Source organism: Diuraphis noxia, unplaced genomic scaffold, assembly GCF_037042655.1.
Source record: "Diuraphis noxia isolate RWA-SAM2 unplaced genomic scaffold, SU_Dnox_SAM2 contig0001, whole genome shotgun sequence".
Taxonomy (NCBI): domain Eukaryota; kingdom Metazoa; phylum Arthropoda; class Insecta; order Hemiptera; family Aphididae; genus Diuraphis; species Diuraphis noxia.
In genome coordinates, this window is record NW_028301711.1 from 76,456,600 (window position 1) to 76,475,520 (window position 18,921).

Sequence of the window (18,921 nt, forward strand, 5' to 3'; positions counted from 1 at the left end):
AGTTTATCAGCAGAAATGATGGTTTTAATGAATAATCTACCAGCCAGCTTTATATATGAAGGCATGAAAAATCAATGTTATAAAAGTTCGTTTCCAAATGTCTGTAAGCTATTGGGAATAACAATTACAATTTCTTCGTCAACGTGTGAACGCTCCTTCTCAGCTATGCGTAGATTGAAAAACTGGTTACGCACCAATATGGGCCAAGAAAGATAGAAAGATTTAGCAAGCTATCTACGCTTAGCATTGAGAGAGATCTTACCAATAAAATAGAGGGGGAAATTATAATGCAAACATTTGCAATATCAAATAGAAAAATAATTAATGATTACATGTAATTATAACTTTTAATATAATTACAAAATATATATTTTTATTTTTAATAAAATTTATAATTTTTGCAATGCAATTATTATAGTATTAGGGTGGTGTAGTGTGGGGCTTCGCTCCCCACGGGTCTGTGTACTATAAATTATTTCAGCACCCCCTAAATTCACACCCTATGTGCGCCTATGGCTCCATCGCCCTCCTCATAATACCACCCACTGAGTATAGTACTAAAATAACTAATAATAAATTTAAAATATTATTATAATAGGTACTACATAGAATTTATCATAATATAGGTATATACTATTGACGTATTGACTATTAAGCATTTGCAAAATGATTATAATTATTGGACCATTAGATCCGATTCTTTAAGATATCAGTGATTACGTAACTATAATTTATCATCATCACAATCTAAAAAAATCAATGTTATCAAATAATAAGTTAAATGATAGCTACTTACCAATAAAAATTAGTTACGTTACCTCTTATCACATTAAGAAAATTATGTTTCTATGAGAAATACTCAAACAGCGTTTATCCATATTAAAAAAAAAAAGGAAACCATTAAAATAATTCAACCCTCAAAATTATAGGATATTATAATTTAAATTTTCCCAATAAAACATATCGAAGTGTAAAATGAACTGTTTTTCTTCACAGTAGGTACTTTATTATATCTTCAAAGAAAGAAGAAATTTAAATTCGGGACATAAACTTCTAAATATTAGACCAATTCATTAGTGAAGTTAGAATCAATTAATAAAAATTTTTAAATATTCGGTGTTGGAAATGTATTAATTGCATATAATTAATACATTTACGACGTCTCAGTTGTATCCTTAGCATTTGTTCTAAACACTGATATGATGATAACATAAATTAATCCTTAAACACGCACAACTTATTACTAAAAATCAAAAGATATGAAAATAAATATTGGTATAAAATTGGTTAAACAGGTTTACAGAATGTTCTACTACGGAGAGGTAACCTTATATTGAACTACCGTCAAAGCATTCAAAAAGTTTATTGTAAGTAGGTAGTAGAAGTAGGTACCTAGGAGTATGAAAATAGCTACTCTTGTAAACAAATATTTTTCAAGCACGGTATTGTGTAAGCCAAATTAAGCAGTAGATAGTTGCCAGGTTAAGTAGGTACTGGATTATTCGAATAGTCTACTTACTATGGGTATAATTAATTAAGAATACAAAATCGAACACTACCTATACCTATTAATATTATAATATGATAGATAGGTAGGATATTAAAAAACAGTATATATCTAGCGGAATAGAGTACATATCTTCGTACATAAGTATTTTTTAAATGCATATACATTATAATATGGTTTTAATATTATTAAAAATATCATTAAATTTGGATACGATAGATACATTCTATTCTATATAATAAATTATAAAATGATATAATATTAACTTCAACTAATTTATTTTAACTCACTAAATTGAATTAATTTAATTCATCAAGTTGCTCTGCAGCCTTGGGAAACTATTATCTATTTGGCGGTGCCACAATATATACACATATTGTCATTTAATATTAATAATTTCGTATTATATGATATCCTTCCTCCTCTTTCTACGTCAATCATTTTTATTTTTGAATTATGCAGTATGTGAGGGCAACATAACTGGGTACAATAAAAATTCCAAGCCTGTGAATTGGATATCTTTTATAAGCCACCAGCAAATTCGGAATTATTTTTAAATATCTGAATTGGTTAAATTAAAGCGTTTAATACTTATTAACTTGTAATGTAATTTAAATCTTTAAATATAATTCCTATTTCAATAATTTGATATTTCCCAACTAGGTATCATTGCTTGATATGAATACCATAATAATTATTACCTATACGTAATATCATTGATTTCCTAATGTAATAAACTATAAAAAAAATATTATGGTATAATAATATAATACAGAGTACAATTTATTGTATAACAACTGCGAAAGTGTATGCTGGCCTTCGTATTATTATTATTGTTAAATTGTTTACTTTTAATTTGACATTTTATATTTAAAAATGACAATAATGTGTTTCAGACAAAATTATTAACGAGTTAATTAAAAGACTTTTTTATAACTCTAGTTCGTATTTTGTATGCCATTGATTATTTACCTACTTCTAAAATATATCAGGTTTCTGAGCTATGATGACCTTAAACCTTTAACACAAAATAATAAATTGGATACAGAACTACAAAAGTCAAAACTTAAAATAATACCAGATCCCATATATTATATATATATATATATATATATATATATATATGTTAACAATAAATAAAATAGTTAACAATAAAAATATACCTATAATTTCAATTAGTGCATAGTAGGGGTCAGGGGTCGATAAATGTGGGCTGGGAAGGAAAATGTTTGTGTAAATAGGCTACTCTAATTGTGTAATCCTAACTACGTACCTGCGCAAGTGGTTTAGTTTTACTGGTAACTGGTAAAAAAAAAAACCAAAGGAAAAAATATCCATAAAAAAAGACCTGTTAGAAATAATACCTAAAAACCCAAAAAAAATTGTGATATATGTTTTATAACCCATAAAAAATATTGTTGCTAATATAAAATAATATATAAAATATTCTTATAATGTATTTTTTAGGTACGTTTTTATTGAATATGATATATAAATATACATAGGTATATATGTTTTTATAAGATATTAAACCATACGCTAAATAAACAAATTATATTACATTACATTAGGTATATTTATAACTATTACTTAATTCGTCAGTTATGCAACATGCAATTATTTCTTAAATATTTTTTCATTTGATTATCATTTTCGTCTATTTTATTTTTGCGTTTCATCCTTTAATATTTTACTGGATTAAGTTTTACTGTTTTATCCGTTAAACTATTTTATTACTTTAGAAAACTCCGTGTAATTTCAGACAGTGTTGTATAAAACTCAAGTAAATTTATTTTAATACTTATAAGTACTTAAATCTACTAAAAACAGTCCAAATATATTGGAATAAATAGTTTAAAATTTAAATAATTTAAATGATACATTTCTAGTCAGTGCCATAAACGCCTGACATTATTGGTCAATATTTTGTGTAAATTATATTTAAACTTATTAATGATTTGAATTACTTTATTTTGTCACTAAAAATGGTATTCATTATACATTTTCAATACTATAACACTATAAACTTCAAAATGTCTTTCGACTAAGGCACTTGACGTACTAAATCGCTAAATCGTAAATCAATAACCAGCCTTAAGTTGAATTGTTCGTAAGCCCATCAAGTAAAAACCAATTAGTATTTAAATGTATCTGCACAGTATATGTGACAATTATATCATATTTATTACCTATGTCAATTTATGCTTACCTACTATATAATAGGACGCAATCAGAATACAGAAAAGGTAGGAAAAAAATCGTTTACCTGCGTCCGGGACGCAATCGACGAATTCCGCTTGAGCAGATACTTAAAAAAAAATATGTATAGGTATATATCTTACAATACTGATCCGAGCAGGCAGTAGTACAATGCAACGTCATTAGGTATCTATAGTAAATGGAACATATTTAACAAATTACTCGTATTATACATTGTTCTTTTATATATTAACTGAATATCTTTTATGTTTGATGGAAATTGAAACGTATATTTATGTTATAACTTTAGGATATATCATATATGACAAGACGTATTCAACAACACGGAATGTTTATAACTAAATATAACGGAAGTACCAATAGTCCTTCCCAAATCCAAGCAGGTAACCATATTATACTGTATTTCAGATGTATAATATAAGAATAATTAGTATACACACTGCAACTACAATTATTGCAGAAAATAAAAGATTATATACATTTGTAACGAACACTGGTTAAGACGATCATAAGTTATAACAAAATTGAGAACGAAACTATGTATAATTTTTTAAGTATTAAATTAAAGTATTTGTTGATGGTCCATATTCCATTCATTATCATTACTTAAGCTATTCATCCTTATAGTAGGTACTAAAAAATGAAATATAAAACAATTCCATTCATATAAATATTTTATAAGTACAACTAGAACAGAAGATATCTATCTTCAATCGTGCTAACTGTTTCGTTAACAAGATAAATTATGATTAATTTATTTTGAATACATTTAAACTTTACTGTCAGCGTACGTCTTACGAGTATTAATCGATCAATTTTATGTCTGTATTTCAAGAATAAATCAACTAAGTCCTCAATGGCTATGTAGTTTAAATTCTAAATACTGCAGGATGTTATATGGGTACGCTGAACACATATACAATATAGGTTATGAAAATGATTTAGATTACTACTAAAATAATTGATATTGAAAATATATGTTTAATATTCACCTGATAGTTTTGCGCTACTCCACGAGCAAAGGAAGGATTCGTTTCTAATGGCTAGAACGTACTGAACTATGAGTTATGAACGTTTAAATGAACAATATAGTGACCCACCGTATTTTAAATGAAAATTGATTCTGGTGGTGGCACAATATAAACTGGTCGTCATTAAATTAAACGTAAATTCTGTCCCGTCACCCTACTTGACTAGTAATATACTTTTATTCTGACAATAAAATATGACATATATTGGTGAAAACCGCAGATGTCGACTAAAACAGTAGTTGTAAATTACAATTTGTATTTGGTGTATACTAGAAATAGGTTAGATCGTCGCTAGTCAATTCTTCTGGAAATTCCACCATTGACTAAATATTTCTCCACTCAATATTTTGCAGATGCAGACAATTGTTTGATACCAATAATTTTTTTTTTAAAATACATTTGAAACTCTGGTTTATTAAAATTCCATTTTGTCCCGTATTTTTTTCTATTTTTTTTTTAACTACAGATAAAGTTTTGATTAATGTATCGTGTTGTGTTTTGAGTCTAATGCATTATTAATGATCTCTACTGCTATAAAACCGCAATTGGAATGGAATGAATGAATGCTGAATTTATTTCCATTGAATTATCTTAAATGAAATGTTTAACTTCTTTAATAGAAATAGCATCATTTGAATATAATAACTGTATTACTCTTTTTATTTCTACATAATGTTCACAGCAGTAGGAAGCGGTTTTTATCGGGTTATCATGGATTGATAAGGTAAATAAATACCTAGAGCTTTTTCTTTAAAAAGTTCACTGCCACGAGTACCATTTTTGGTACTCACGTGGTATGCATCCTATAGCTAAAATACTAAAATACTACAAAATGTAAAAATCAAAAAAAAAATCTCTATTGTATTTTTTTTTTTTTGACTAATGCAACGTAAAAAAACAATCTAAACACAGAGGCTTAGAACAACTGATACACATAGTTTGCACTTTTCGAGTGACTTTTTGTGAATGCTGTCTGGCACTTTGCATCACCATCTCATTCGTAACATCTTTCTCTCTTGCATGTAACTAGCTTATGGTTTTCTCCTTATTTGGGATATTTGAGATTTTTGTAGTAGTGATTTTAGAATTTGCATACTATTTGCACAGTATCGTAAGGCTGCGCTGCGGACCCATTATTAGTAAGTTGTGAACAGTAATGCTGTAGTCGCTAGCGTTTGGCCGACGGCGCGATATTCTAATATTAACTAATTAGTAATAAGCGTTTATCAAAGATTTTGGCTTCGAGTATAAATAACTCAATGGCCCGACGTCTCATACGCTCTCACTCACAAACACACACACACACACACGTGCTAATAATGGTGTGAATTATTTAATTATTAATTTCCAATTGACATTTGACAGTCGAATGTATTGTGATCGTGACACGTTCTGTTATGTTTCTTCTATTACACCATAATGTCGAGAAAAAATGTTCTTTTTTTAATCGTAATAATATGCGAAAAAATTCCAAAACCAGATTTCACATCTTTCCTTTGGATATTAATTTATTGGTAAATTCATTATTCCGCATTAGACTATTCCGCATATACCTTTTCATTCACACGATTCCTATGCATAGGTGCAAATTGAAGTGGGCTTGGTAGGCTTACCCCCCCCCCCCCCCAAAAAAAAAAAAAAAATCTAAGACATACAATTTTAATATAAATATCAATATTAGTTTCTTCAAAATACTGATCATAAATAATATACCTTTGGAACATATATTACAAATTATTATTATAAATATAAATGTAAGGCTGGGTAAGGAGAAAAAAAGCTATTTTTTAAACTTGTAAAAGTGTTACAAGTTAACTAGAACATTAAAGTAAGTTAAAAATCAGTTTAATACTTTTTTTTATTCATAAAATTAAAAATTATACGTTTTTTAAAGCTTACAAATGTAATGGTAATTTAATATAGAGTTCTTACAGTTTTAAATGAATTTCTGTGAGTACTTAGTATACATTCAATTTTAATACTTGAATTAATTATGAAATGCAACAAAAAAATTATTTCTAATCATTTGTTTACCTAACAATCCTCACCTATACTAAATTATAGTTATGAAAAAAAATGTATATATATAATTACCTCTAAAATAATAATGTGCTATGTGTGTAACTTAAAATTTAAACTAACTTTAATTTTTTAGTTCGGTTAATGCCCAGCCTTAGTTATAATTATTAAGGCTGTAGAATTAATAATAGTTTTTACTGATGTAAGGTCCGAAAAAGAAAATCAATTCAGTGTATCACTAAAAGACATTTTATGCGTCGTATAAAAGAAGATGTATCCAAACAGATTTTCTTGGTCAACCAAAACTTGAATGAAGAAATAATCAGTCCATAACAACCACTAAAAGATGATGATACACCAAGTCAATGTGAAACAGTTATATTTCCAGTTGAAAATTATACATCTACTGCTTCAACCAATGATGGTTTGCTTCAATATACTCATAAGGAAGTCAGTAGTAATAAAAACACAAACTATGATAATCCTATTTTTTTAACAGATCATGATAAAAGCCATTATTTAAGTGAAAAGTTACGTAATTTTTTAATTAAATACCATGTTTTACAAAACTGCGTTGATGAACTGTTAATTCTGATATCTATTGGTATAAAAGTACCAAAAACAGCTAAAACGTTTCTACTAACTCCTAAAGTAAACAGTCACAAAGTTAGTATTGTTCACCCTGGCACATATAATATACATTTAGGTGTAGAGTTTATGCTTACTAAAATCTTAGCTCCTCATATTTTTTACATTGAAAATAAGATCCTTATATAATTAAATGTTAATATTGATGGTTTACCATTAACATACAGTTCAAAGTCCAGATTTGGCCAATACTTATATCTTTTGCAAATGTACCAATATTATTAAAAACTGTAGTAAACTTTAGTCTCGGTGTTGTTAAAAAGTTGATTATTTTTTGAACCAAAGGTAAAAAGACTGTTTGACTAATAAATCCTGATGAAGTATCACAAGAATTAGTTAATATCAAATCTTTTTTACCATCAGAGTTTAATCGTTTACCTAGAACATTAGAAGAAGTTGAATATTGTAAGACCACAGAATTTAGAACTTTTTTGCTGTATACTGACCCAATAGTAAATTTGCATCCTTATTTCCTCTGAAACTTGTTTCACTCATAATTACTTAGCTAAAGATTTGTAAGTGAATATTCATCTAATTATGGTGAAGAATATGTTGGTTATAATGTGCATGTTAATTCGTGTCTTTGATTTTGTTTTGACACATGGTGCTTTAGATTTATTTAGTGATTTTAAATTTGAAAATGATTTACAATTTATTAAACAAAGTTCTAAAAAGTTCTAAAAATGCACTTGGAGATATTTATAATCGCATAATCAAACACTTAAATGCTCAAACTAATATTATTTCACAGAATTTCCCTATCCTTGAAAATGAATTGCCCTATGATGATATGGAAAATAATTCAATAAGTAACTGAAACATTATATGAGAGAATTATTTTAAAACAATTTATTGTGAGCTCTAAAAAAGTTAAAGATTCATATTTTATACTTGAAAATAATGATTTAGTCAAAGTCAATAAAATAATTAATTTTTTGTGTAATATTTTCTGTTAATGGAAATTAATGTGAATGTTAATTTTCTGTATACCTGAGGCTCAAATTTTAATTATTTTAAATATATTAAAATATTAATGTTTTACGGTCCCAATTGATGAAAATAAATATATATCAATTGCATTGCTTCATACTGATTTATTTTAAACTTGTATTATTTACATGATTAATTATTAGAATAAATATTATACTTTTTATACTTGTAATTTATTTATATATGTATGATGTATCTACCAAGGTATCTAACTATATATTTTTAATTTGTATAATAGGCAAATATTATTATGTTAGGTATTGTTTTTTTTTTTTTTTTTAGTTGATTTATTTAATTATTTGTGAAATATCAAAATTGTATGTATAATAAAACTAACTAACTAATAGTTTTTTATATTATTAAAGAATTATATGACCTAAAAATAAACATTCCTTTTTAAGAAATTCGCATTTATCTGATTCTATTTTTAAATTATGAATACGTAATTGTTCGAATACATCGATTAATTTTTGATTGTGATCATTCAAATTTTTTTCATATATAATTATATCATATAAATATACGAGACATTTTATACCTATTAAACCTGCCATTACATTAGCCATAGCCTTAGCAAATGTACTTGGTGCGGACACGAGTCCCATACTTATACGTTTATAATGATAGTGTCCTTGACTTGTCGAAAAAGCTGTAAGTTCCCTAGAAACTTTAGCTAACGAAATTTGGTGGTACCCACTCTTTAAATCAACTATGGAAAAGAGTTGGCACGGTCCTAATTGATCTAATGTTTCCGTAATATTTGGTAAAGGGTGAAATTCATTTATAGTTACATCATTGAGTGCTCTAAAATCTATAACTATTCTAAATTTTTCTTTTCCTGGCGCATCAGCTTTTTTCTTTACTAATAATAGTGGTGCATTAAATAGATTCATAGATTTTTCTATAATATCATCCCGTTCCATTTGTTCTATTTGTTCTTGAATTATTTTTTGTTGTGAAAAGGGGATACGATACGGTCGTTTGTGAATAGGTGGAGTGTCTTAGGTATTTTAATTACGTGTTCCGCTGCTGTTGTTATTGTTAAATAATCATTTTCTAAATGAAATATGTCGGCATATTGTTCACAAACTTGTATTATCGATTCACGTTCTTCCGAATTTAAATGTTCGCTCCTAATCAAACTCCTTATTTCATTTACGCGTTCATTATTATTTTGTATATTATTTATTTCATTAATGTCAGTGTCAATGTCGCATTCGTATGATATTCTATTAACTTGACCTACTTTTATAACCTGTTTCGCCTCCGATATATTTAACACACTTATTATAATTTTCCCGTCCTTGACTGTATTATGTATATTAGCACAATATACTTCTGCTGATAACTGTTGCTTATTTATTAAAATATTTTTATTATTCATGTTTTTATCTGCAATGACAATCGATACTATTGTTTCCGTTCTAGGTTCTAAACTAAAACATATTTTATCATAATTTATTTTATTATTATTCTTTAGTGTTAAAATATTATTTGCAATATCTATAACAGCATTATTGTCTACCTACTAAAAATGTATATCCTAAAATGCCATCGCCTTCAACCGGAAATTGCTTATTCACTACTTGAAATTCTGTTATAAATTCTTTTTTATCAATTATTAATTTTATTTTAGTTTTTCCTATAGTCGGTACTATTTTTTCATTTATCCCTTTTAAACAGTGGCGGCGTAGCCAGGGGGAGGGCTGAGGGGGCTGCAGCCCCCCCCCCCCCGAAATGTTAATACAATTTAAAAATTATTTCAATGGTCTACAATATTCAATCAAAAAATCTTAAATTGTATTTTACTAATTTTAAATTGTCATATTTATTTTGTTAGTTTTCTATAGCTTCGGCCGTGTTAATAGGTATTTAATGCACCGCTGTGTAAAATATTGATCAGCCCCCCCCCCCCACGAAAAAATTCTGGCTACGCCGCTGCTTTTAAATGTATTTTTTGATTTTCATCTATTACCGTTTTGCCTATTAATTAATTTATTTTAACAATATTTAAATCGCTACCAGTGTCTAATAATAACTTAATTGTTTTTGTACTAAAATTAGGTGATTCTATTGTTAATTAATTTTTATATATTACGGTTGTTATATGTAAACATTGTTTAATGGCGATTCTGCGTCTATTATCTCCTGCACCAATCTGACGCCCTGAGTTGGCACCATCGAGTTTTTTGAAACATTAGTTATTCCTTTCGTTACGTAATTTAGTATAACAGTTTAGAATTTCATGTCCCACTTTATGTTTATTGCAATAGCTACAATGTAGTTGTCCATTATTATTATTATTTGTACGCGTATTATTATTTGCATTTTGTTGCCTATTATTGGTACTGAACTGTCTATCATTGTTTTGCCTTGGTAATCTACAATCTCTTGCCAAATGGCCATTCTTTCCACAATTATAACACACATTATTATTAATATTATTAGTTGTCATATTCTGATTATTATTATTAACAAAATTTTGTCGTCCATACCCGTTATATCCGCCACGATTAAAACTTCGATTAAAATTATTATAACCGTAACTACGTCTGAAATTATTATTATTATTGTTATATCCGTTATTCTGACCACCATAGTTATTGTTACCGCGATTAAAATTTTGACTATTATTATTTTGTTTGAAATTATTTCCTGATGTATTACTATTTCCGTTTAAATTTTGTTTTTCTAAATCTTTTTGTAATTTTTCCATTTGTAAGTTAGCATTATGTTCCATTTCCTCATCTTTTGCGAATTGCATAGCAGTTTCTAACGTTTTTGGATCCCTAGCTTTTAGTGCTAAATTTAGATGTTTCGGTAAACCGTTTACAAAAATTATTAATGCTTGATTTTTAAGTTGTTTTTTATATACTTTACTTTCCTCTTCTGTCATATCTTTCGAACCTTCCTTACATAATTTATAAAATAATTCCTCAACTCGTCCTGCGAAACCCGCATTATATACAGCAAAAGAGATATTCAAATCTATCATGACAAAATAAATGTGTGACATAATCTTGAGAGAAACCAAAAGAAAAGGACAACAAGTTACAGAAGATTACAACAAAAAACTAACGGACGAATTTCCAGGAACTAATCGACCACCAACAAAAACATTCAAACCATTTACTGAAGAAGAATTTGATGCATTCTTAGGAATCCTTCTTGTATCTGGTGTACATCGATCTAATAAAGAACACTTATCAGAAATGTGGAAATTCGACTCTTGGGCGGCCAATACATCAAGTTATTTCTATTCCTAATGATTTGCCAACTCGTGATGCTTCTGGACGTATTCAAATAGTTGGAAGCTGCCAGGTATGCCGAGAATTGAATCATAAACAACGGAAAACTCGAAAAGCTTGTTCTACTTGCTCAAAGCCAGTCTGCGATGAACACTCAATAAACAAAGTAATTTGCGAAAAATGTAATCAATAGGCAAAATTTATGTAATAATATCTAATAGTTATGTAAATATTTTTATTCTGTTTGTTAGTAAAGCAAAAAGTTAAAGTTAAATAAAATAAAAAATTATAATCAAACAAGATGAAACTTTTTATTTCTGTAAATTAAATCTTAATTTGTATAAAATATATAGAGGTACCTACTACGTCCTTAAAACGTATAAAAAGTAAGAAATTTTTTTAAATTAAATAATTAAACATTTTTCAGTCAAAAAATATAATTTCGTAAACTGTATAAACTATTGAAAAATGTCACGGAATTACAAAACTTGCATACTAAAAATTTAAGAGAAAAATAAATTTAAAAACTAAAAAGTTACCCGGGTACCTTTCCAGTCACATAAAGGTTAACGATATTTGTATTTGTTTGGACTACTGCAGTCCCCTTGTTGTTGTCTACTTGAACACCTACGTCTCTAGTTTCGTCGTCAGATGTTACTAATATGTTTCCTGTCAAAATATCTTGTATTTACCCTGAATTTTTATTCATCAATATATTTTTTATTCATTTAAACTTTGAAAAATAATTTTATTTATTTCATATAAAAATAACATTTATTCTTCCCTCAATAACTTTCTAATATTTATTCTTATTTATTTATTCAACTATATATTTAATATATTTTATTTTCTAAATACCTTTATTCTCAACTTCGATTTCTATACTCAATATTACTTTTATTATTTATTCGATTCCGTAACACATATATTATATTATAAAAATTGTGTTCCGCGATGTTTTCGTTTTATATTACGTATTTATTTTATATCAGTTTTTTTATAAACTGCACTCACACTAACGCATGAATTATATCATTACTACTATTAAATATTACGCCACTACGTTATAATTATTTATCTTTGGTTAATTACTCCAAATAAAATAATTAATTTAATATATCGCAAAAATACTTATAAACTTATTTATTATTATTTTATTAAGTCTTACCTAAATAATAATTCTAATTCAAATTTATTTAAACTATTATAACTTATTCTAGACAGTACTATTAATACCTACTACTATATTATTTAATTTAATATAATTTATATTATTATACTATATATATTATACTATTATCCTATTATATATATACCTACTATTATACTATTTAAATCTAATTCGAACCCGGTTCTAAAATTACTTTCTTTCGCTTCAAAATTTTATTTCTTATTATTCTCAAATATTTTCTCTATATTTCAATTATTCCTTTATGATTTATCATTCATCATATATCATTTATTCATAATTTTTCTATAACTTCCTTTTTTACTATATATTCAATATCTATTCTCAATAAACTCAATATAGTAAGTTTAGCTCAAAAATCTTGTCGAAAAAATTTAAAATACAATTATACATGACCCTGATAAGACTAGTAGTGTTATATGGTTCTGAGACGTGGACACTGAGAAAGGTAGAAGAAACAAGGCTTGCGGGGCGATGCCCGTTTCCACCAAAAGTGTACCTTTCCTTTTTCCACCAATATACGTTTCCACCAAATAAAATAAAAAAATAAAAAACGATATAATAATTATTATGGTATAATTGTAAATAGTCAAATATAAAAATGTGAAATAAACGATATAATAGTTATTATAGTATAAATTGTAAATGGTCAAATATAAAAATTTGAAAAAAAAATAGTTATTATGGTATAATTGTGAATGGTCAGATATAAAAATTTGAAAAAAACGATATATAATAATTATTATGGTATAAATTCTAAATGTAATTTAAAAAAAAATAAAAAAATGATATATTATGGAATACGATACCTTAGTCATGTAAATTGTAACTATATAGGTATACAAATATTGTTTTTAATAAATATATTTAGTATAGTGTTTTATAAAACGCAATATGCTACCTTCCAATTACTCCATTTTTGTAGTCCGTTATAATTTGGTCATTTTTCTTTTTACGGTTTCTTGCAGTATGATCTTGTGGATTATTTGATACGTTAGTACTTTTTAATTTGATGTACACGTCTGTCTGGATTTCTGTTATTAGAACGGTTAGCCATTTTATAATTGGAGGACTTTCTTTATAAAAACTTTGAGTGAACCTCGAATGAAATGACTCGCATGCGTTGGTTGTCCGTTGTAGGCTACTTGACATAGCCGCCCAAAGTGTCGGTGAATACATACTATTTTCATCAATGTAATTCTCTAATAAATAATCTGAGTATTTTTCAACTCGTTCGTCGATAGGTCGATTCGACATAAAATCTTCTACAAAGCATTCAGTGACTTCAGTCGGTTGTAAAAAAAGTAAACCAAAAGTATGGCGTATCCAAATGCCAATTTCAGATGTTTGATTCTGGTATTCGGCCGACAATCCGAGCTTTTGCAGTTGACGATACCAAGCCTGCGTTAAATGAAATCGACATCCTATTATTTTTGTATGTGGCCAAATTTCATTAACAGAGTTTAAAATCGCCTTTTCAAAGTCAGTGGTTACACTTTTTGGCGATAAACGTAGATGCATCGACGAACATTTATCAACAATAAATTTGAATGTATTAATATACGTGTTCATATTTTTGTCGGGTAATAAACAAAAAACCAATGGTATATAATGACCATTTTTGATACCATGAATTGTGAAAATTTGCATAAAAAATCTAGCTGCATACCTACCTACTTAAAAGTTCCGTCCATATATAAATCATCTATTTCACATAAAAATCGCATGTTCGATTCACATGTACCTAAAAATTATAATATGTTTTTCTTCATCATTAATTAGCAAAAACGGTTCACCTTGTTTCGTATTTGTATTTATGTTGTTTAATGTTTCATGTACCTCTGCAATATTTTTTGGGTTTGCTGGTAGCACTTTCTTACGAGCGTCGTAAATATTTTTTCTCAATCGCTTTACATCATTATTTGTAAAATCAGACGTACCTTCCATTTCAGATATTTCTTTCAAAATTATTTTTTTAGGTCTAGTACAAGGAACATCAACTGCTTTTCTCCTACAATTCGAATTTATAATTTGTCTTTCAATTTCTGTTGTTGTATACGGTTCGTGGTTGTGTATAATTGATTGATCCGATAATACTTCATTATTATTATCAGTATACACTTTTGCGAAACAACTTTTTTTAATACATCGCCAACGAATATTTTCATTAGATTTGTTAACTGATCCAATAAAAAATTTAAAATTGTTTAGTATTAGTGTTTTGTTTCCACGTTTACTTTCAATCACTTTAGCCTTCACAGAATTATAAATTTTAAAAATTACGTTTTATTTTAACACACACCCAGTTGTAATGTACTATTTAAACTGTGCAACCTTTTCACTTGCTCGTAAAATATTGTCCCGTTAGATATTAATATATTATCATGGTTAATCGACATAAAAGATAAGTACGATAACGGTTTAACATACAATTAAATACGATAAACGTACAATATACATTGATTTTATTGTGTGTATATTTATGTATGTATTTATTATATACATTTTACATAAATCCAAAAAACCCATAAAAAGTATAGGTATTCTACGATTGAAAAAAAAATATCAACCAATTATATATATGAGTATGTACAGTATATACATAGCTAAATACACTAATATATCACTTTTTTCAATCCAGCATTAGTACTTTTAATAAACTTATTACTGTATTAAAGGTTTTAATATAAGCGTAGTATAAAAATTGTTTGGTAAATTAACCAAACAATTAGGTGGATCTCATTTGGTGGAAACGTATATTGGTGGAAAAGGGAAAGATACATTTTTGGTGGAAACGGGTATTGGTGGAAAAGGGAAAGGTCTACTTTTGGTGGAAACGTGTTACGCCCGACTTGCGGCGTTTGAACGAAAAATTCTAAGAAGAATCTATGGACCATGTATCGATTCTAACACTGGAGAATGGAGGATACGCCACAATGATGAACTGAAGAACTTATTTAAAAAACCAGATATTATATCCGAAATTAATAGAAGAAGATTAATGTGGGCTGGATATGCCTGGAGGAAAGAGGGCTCTTTCATTAAGGCGGTTATTAAAGAAAATCCGACTGGGAAAAGACCGTTAGGGAGACCGCGCTTAGGAGGATCGTATCAAAAAGGAAGTTAAATCAGTGGAACCAAATACACAGTGGAGAGAAGCTGCAGAGGATAGGGAAAGATGGCGACAAATTTGTATGCAGGGATGGTCTTGAGGGCCGTAACCCACAAGAAGAAGAAGAAGATTCTCAATAAACTGTGCGCGCACACTTTATATATATATTTTTCAACAAAATCTCTTAATTATTCTCAATATTTATTCATAAAACTAAGGACTTATTTTCTCGCCTTTTCTAAAATCCCAAATTAATTCTCAATTATCAACATATAAGGTCTTACCTCTTGCCATCCAAAAAATCACTATTATTTATTTCAATTACTATATATCATAAGGTCTTACCTCTTGCCTTCTCAAAAAATCACATATTATCAATATCCCAATTACTTTATAATCTAAGGTCTTATTTCTTGCCTTACTAAAAATCTCAATTATTCTCAATTATTTATATATATATATATATCCTTTACTATTCTTCAAAATTATCAATTCACTTATTTTCATATATCAATACTCATTTATTTCTCATTAAATTATTTCTCGTTATAACTTTATCTTTTTATTTTACCTAGGTTTTATTTGTGCCTATTTATTTTATTATATTATTAATCAATAATATTCATTAAACGTATATATATTATCTGAGTTTATCATTTAATTTATATTTATATATAAAAATAATATATTTATGAATTTAATGTTCTAATGGTGGTGTAGGTCCACACACCAAAAGTGTTTTATACGATAGATCCTAAAAAATCTAAAGGAGACGCGACCCTATAAAGCTTACAAAAACGTTCTCTTAAGTACTACACAAAACATTATAACTCACAATACTGTTGTCTTCGTATTTTGGTTCATCTTGACTGAAGCTGATTTTCCTGCGCTATCGACTTGTTGACCTCTACGTAGATTCTTTTTGACCCTCGGAGTTGTTGGAAAGTGATCAGTTCCCCAACGGTGATTCTGTCGAACTCCCTTCGTGAAATTCTTAACTCGAAGTTGTGGAATTTTTTAAAAATTTTTCAAAAATTTATTTTTTTTGCGAAAAATTCTGCTTCTCCTCCTCTTGAATTGTTGATGTTTTTCTTAGGGTTCCGTACTCGACTGCGCCAGATGTAGTGATCACGTCGCCTACAGGTATCAGTAGTCAAGGATGATGTTGGAAGGTGACTCTTGAGTTAATTTAAACAACGTGGATTTCTTCTTAGTTAGATTATTTGATTATTTATTTTGACAAAACATATATATTTATTTATAACATGAAAGCTGAATTTTATTTAACAAGTTAAGTATTCTGAATGACTAGAATAAATTCGGTTTGACTCGAATATTTTCTAAGTTCAGAATATTATTTTATGTGCATTTTTCTAAGTCCAATTTAATAAATCAAAGAACAGACTGGCGTGAAGGTGCTCTGGCTAGTCTGGTGAAGTCGCGTCTGAATACAGGCCGTTTCGGGGTCCCTTATATAGTGCTACCCTTTACTCCCCATAGTCTACTTTCTCTTGTCGCTGTTCTCACGGATGTGGTATAATTATCTAGACTGACGGGAAATGTTACTCGCCCACATACAAGCCAAATGTGCATCCCATGCAGCTGCAGATCTCGATAATTTATATTATTATGAATATTATTATTATGTAAAAATATATATTATGATATTACATTATAACATTGATTCTTGGAACTTTTGTATTGATGTATAACCCCACACCTTGTGTACCCCTATCGATGATCTTTTATAGTCGTATGACCACACGATTTCGTGTTTCCCTAATGTTAATGATTTCCACGAAATGCTGTCTCTCCTACATTTACAAAGTTCGTCGCACCCTACCCTAGCTTGGTTCGGCTGGTACCTAGTTGATCGTGAACTACACAATGCGGGACGCTAGTCCATAGCAATAAAATGAAGTGTGCAGTCCGAAATTTTACAAATAATAGGGCCTGTCCTGAGCTGACAAAGAAATTGTCATTTCTACTTTATTGATAATGTTAAATTTACAACAAATTAACAATTCTCTTAGTTAATATAACAAATACTTTGTTAAATCTAAACGAACCGCGTTCTTAAAAACAATTATTAATAAAGTTAATTCAACAATTACATTTGTTGATACCAACATCAATAATGTTAAAAAAACCATTGACGTTTTTTTAAACTAATTAATTTGTCTATTAATACTATAATTTGATAACTGATACAAATATCAGTGGTGAAACGAACCTAAAATAACCCATAAGCAAACTTATAATTTACACACCCACCCACCGACTTACGGGCTATAGGTATCTATTATATATTTAAGATATTTATTTTTTTTAATAAACATTTACCTCCAAACCTTAAAAAAAAATGGAGAAGCAATCACTTCTCAAAGACTACGTCGTTTCGCCACTGATTTGTATTTTCTACAAAGATTTTTTGTTGTTATTATTATCACTATTATGCTCCTAGGTAAAAATATTTCACTCATAATAATACATTTATTACTGTTTTAGATGTATTCATAATTCATACATTTAAAATGTAAATGGTTCAATTAAAATAAATAAACAAATGGAATATTGTCTTTTCAATTTATTCAAATACTATTATACTTAGGTACCTATATAAACTATTAACAAAATAATATTTAATATAGAGAACATAAATATTAAACATATAACCATTTGTAGGATTCTTCTACCACAATAGTTTAAAAAATATTACATACAGTATTATATAGATCAATATAATAATCAATACAAAACATCTATAAAGTAATGAGTGCGTATTAAAAACAAGAATATAATAATAATTAAATATAAAAATATATACTAACAATACTTATAATTTGAAATTTATTTCATTTATTTAGTTCTGGAATAATTTTAAGTACTTATAATTGGGTGAGATTAGTCAGACTTAATGTGAATATTATAAAAAAATGTTTGTATAAACAACCATA

At 27.8% G+C, this 18,921-nt stretch overlaps 1 protein-coding gene and 1 pseudogene across 1 annotated transcript in view; one reads left to right on the forward strand and one right to left on the reverse strand.

Moving 5' to 3' along the window:
* Window positions 1–4,792, reverse strand: part of LOC107169388 (cytokine receptor-like) — a 29,148-nt gene extending 24,356 nt beyond the window's left edge. Inside the window, exon 1 of the mRNA XM_089217667.1 lies at window positions 4,720–4,792. The gene's annotated coding sequence lies outside the window, so the exon portion shown is untranslated. The remainder of the gene's footprint in view (window positions 1–4,719) is intronic.
* On the forward strand, window positions 4,029–8,242 carry LOC149061745 (uncharacterized; annotated as a pseudogene).
* Window positions 8,243–18,921: the final 10,679 nt, after the last annotated feature.